The sequence below is a fragment of the Salmo salar genome, unplaced genomic scaffold, assembly GCF_965601325.2.
Source record: "Salmo salar unplaced genomic scaffold, fSalSal1 ptg000206l, whole genome shotgun sequence".
Classification (NCBI taxonomy): domain Eukaryota; kingdom Metazoa; phylum Chordata; class Actinopteri; order Salmoniformes; family Salmonidae; genus Salmo; species Salmo salar.
The window spans coordinates 1,442,501-1,446,061 of record NW_027675329.1 but is presented as its reverse complement, the minus strand read 5'-3'; the positions used below and the strand labels follow the sequence as shown (position 1 = coordinate 1,446,061).

Here is a 3,561-nt window from a genome sequence, read left to right as displayed (position 1 = left end):
AGTACTTGAAAGGTTGCTGGATCGAATCCCTGAGCTGAGAAGGTAAAAATCTGTCTTTCTGCCCCTGAACAAGGCAGTTAACCCACTGTTCCTAGGCCGTCATTGAAAATAAGAATTTGTTCTTAACTCATTTGCCTAGTTAAATACAGGTAAAAACTTATATTATCATATAAGGTGCACAATTATGGCCCATTTATTCAGTGAGGAAAGGGAGACTCATTAGTGGCTGGCTGGGTACCAAGGTCCAACAGCACATTGTCTTGGTGGGCAGGTAGTAGGTGGGAAAAAACTGGTCAAAAGGCTCTTTTCTCTTCTTGATTTCAAAATTTGGACAAATGAGCAGTGTAAAATACAAACATTTAGGAAAAGTCAGGGAGCAGGTCTGATTCTAGTGTTAAAAGTCAGGGAGCAGGTCTGATTCTAGTGTGAAAAGTCAGGGAGCAGGACTGATTCTAGTGTTAAAAGGCAGGTCTGATTCTAGTGTTAAAAGTCAGGGAGCAGGTCTGATTCTAGTGTGAAAAGTCAGGGAGCAGGACTGATTCTAGTGTTAAAAGTCAGGGAGCAGGTCTGATTCTAGTGTTAAAAGTCAGGGAGCAGGTCTGATTCTAGTGTTAAAAGTCAGGGAGCAGGTCTGATTCTAGTGTTAAAAGTCAGGGAGCAGGATTGATTCTAGTGTTAAAAGTCAGGGAGCAGGTCTGATTCTAGTGTTAAAAGTCAGGGAGCAGGACTGATTCTAGTGTTAAAAGTCAGGGAGCAGGACTGATTCTAGTGTTAAAAGTCAGGGAGCAGGACTGATTCTAGTGTTAAAAGTCAGGGAGCAGGACTGATTCTAGTGTTAAAAGTCAGGGAGCAGGATTGATTCTAGTGTTAAAAGTCAGGGAGCAGAACTGATTCTAGTGTTAAAAGTCAGGGAGCAGGACTGATTCTAGTGTTAAAAGTCAGAGAGCAGGTCTGATTCTAGTGTTAAAAGTCAAGGAGCAGGTCTGATTCTAGTGTTAAAAGGCAAATCCTGCACTTTTCAACCTCATATTCATCCTCTCCAGCACCAAAACAGTATATATATTTCTGAAAACAGCACCTTTCACATTTCTATGATCTGTAGTTTAAAAAAATGAGAAAAAACCTGCAATGAGTTTCTAGCCCAGTAGAGGAAATTTTATTGCTCCCCACACCACTGACAAATCTAATTGTGTTTGAAAAATCACTGCTTTTAAAATGATTCAACTTTTGATGATGTCATCAGGTAGAACTTTTTAACTTCATATTTTTTCTATAAAACTTAGAAATGCACCATTTTCACATCTGATTTTATTTTATTTTTACGGCTGCATTTGTACCTTTTTTAAAAGTATTTTGTTTAAATATAATTTGCCTCCACAACAACATGAATACCTGCATACTTTCACATACAAACCAGAGGAGGCTGGTGGAGGAGCAATATGAGGACAGGCTCAGTGTAAAGACTGGAATGGAATACATGGAATTAATTTATTTATTCCATTTCAGCCATAAAAATGAACCCGTCCTCCTATAACACTTCCCACCAGCCTCCTCTGAATGTCTCTGTTCTGTTAAAAGAGAAGTGGACAATACCACATATTGTTTCTGTTGTATCTAAATGTATCTACATTAAACCACATGTTTTGTTCTTAAGACTGATGGGGATGAGTGGGGTGTAAAGGATTTTGCAACACTACTGTAGTTAGCGCAACCTTGTGACTCTGTTATGGCTAGGGGGCAGTATTTTCACGGCTGGATAAAAAACGTACCCGATTTAATCTGGTTACTACTCCTGCCCAGTAACTAGAATATGCATATAATTATTGGCTTTGGATAGAAAACACCCTAAAGTTTCTAAAACTGTTTGAATGGTGTTTGTGAGTATAACAGAACTCATATGGCAGGCAAAAACCTGAGAAGATTTCATGCAGGAAGTGGCCTGTCTGACAAGGTGTCGTTCTTCTTGTCTCTGTTTATTGAAGAGTGAGGATCTTAGTGTCCCGTGACACTTCCTACGGCTGCCATAGGCTCTCAGAAGGCGGCAAAACGCTGAATCGTGGCTTTGCAGGCTCTGGCTGAAACAAAGTAGCGCGTTTGGGTAGTGGCTGGTTACAGTACTGTGAGACTCAGGCTCGTGCCCGCGTCGACCGAAAGCTTTGTTTTCTTTCCTCTGTTTAGCTAAATGGACATTCCCGGTCTGAATATTATCGCTTTTTTACGAGAAAAAATGGCATAAAAATGGATTTTAAACAGCGGTTGACATGCTTCGAAGTACGGTAATGGAATATTTAGATTTTTTTTGTCACGAATTGCGCCATGCGCGCGACCCTGATTTACCATTTCAGATAGTGTCTGGGACGCACGAACAAAACGCCGCTATTCGGATATAACGATGGATTATTTTGGACCAAACCAACATTTGTTATTGAAGTAGCAGTCCTGGGAGTGCATTCTGACGAAGACAACAAAAGGTAATCAAACTTTTATAATAGTAAATCTGATATTGGTGAGTGCTAAACTTGCCGGGTGTCTAAATAGCTAGCCCGTGATGGCTGGGCTATGTACTTAGAATATTGCAAAATGTGCTTTCACCAAAAAGCTATTTTAAAATCGGACATATCGAGTGCATAGAGGAGTTCTGTATCTATAATTCTTAAAATAATTGTTATGCTTTTTGTGAACGTTTATCGTGAGTAATTTAGTAAATTGTTAGCGAATTCCCCGGAAGTTTGCGGGGGGTATGCTAGTTCTGAACGTCACATGCTAATGTAAAAAGCTGGTTTTTGATATAAATATGAACTTGATTGAACAAAACATGCATATATGTATTGTATAACATAATGTCCTAGGGTTGTCATCTGATGAAGATCATCAAAGGTTAGTGCTGCATTTAGCTGTCTTCTGGGTTTTTGTGACATTATATGCTAGCTTGAAAAATGGGTGTCTGATTATTTCTGGCTTGGTACTCTGCTGACATAATCTAATGTTTTGCTTTCGTTGTAAAGCCTTTTTGAAATCGGACAGTGTGGCTAGATTAATGAGAGTCTTGTCTTTAAATAGCTGTAAAATAGTCATATGTTTGAGAAATTGAAGTAATAGCATTTCAAATGTTTTGAAAATCGCGCCACAGGATTCAACTGGCTGTTACGTAGGTGGGACGAATTCGTCCCGCCTAGCCCAGAGAGGTTAACTAGAAAGTCGGGGCACCACGGAAGAACGTTTATAGAGCCGTTATCTTCCGAATAAACTCTTAAAATACTTAGTCATATTTTACATCGATAGCAGTCAATATTAACCCTTATCTTATTTTCAGTCTCATAATGAAAGTTGTAAATTCTTGGCTATCTTCACGAACCCTGGCTAACAAGTTGAATCAGCAATACAAAATTGGGTTTAATTATTTATTTACTAAATACCTAAACTAATCACACAGAATTACAAATACACAGAATACAATGATGTCATACAGAATTCACCCCTGGTGGACGGAACCTGTATGATGGCTGGTTACACAAAGGAAAGGGGGTTGGGCTTGAATGAAAGAGCGGGAAGACTTGGGAA

The 3,561-nt window shown here is 39.3% G+C and overlaps 1 protein-coding gene across 1 annotated transcript in view; it reads right to left on the bottom strand.

Moving 5' to 3' along the window:
• Window positions 1-3,387: 3,387 nt before the first annotated feature.
• Window positions 3,388-3,561, bottom strand: part of LOC123741776 (NLR family CARD domain-containing protein 3-like) — a 111,095-nt gene continuing 110,921 nt past the window's right edge. Inside the window, exon 12 of the mRNA XM_082971170.1 lies at window positions 3,388-3,561. This exon is cut by the window's right edge and continues 3,173 nt beyond it. The gene's annotated coding sequence lies outside the window, so the exon portion shown is untranslated.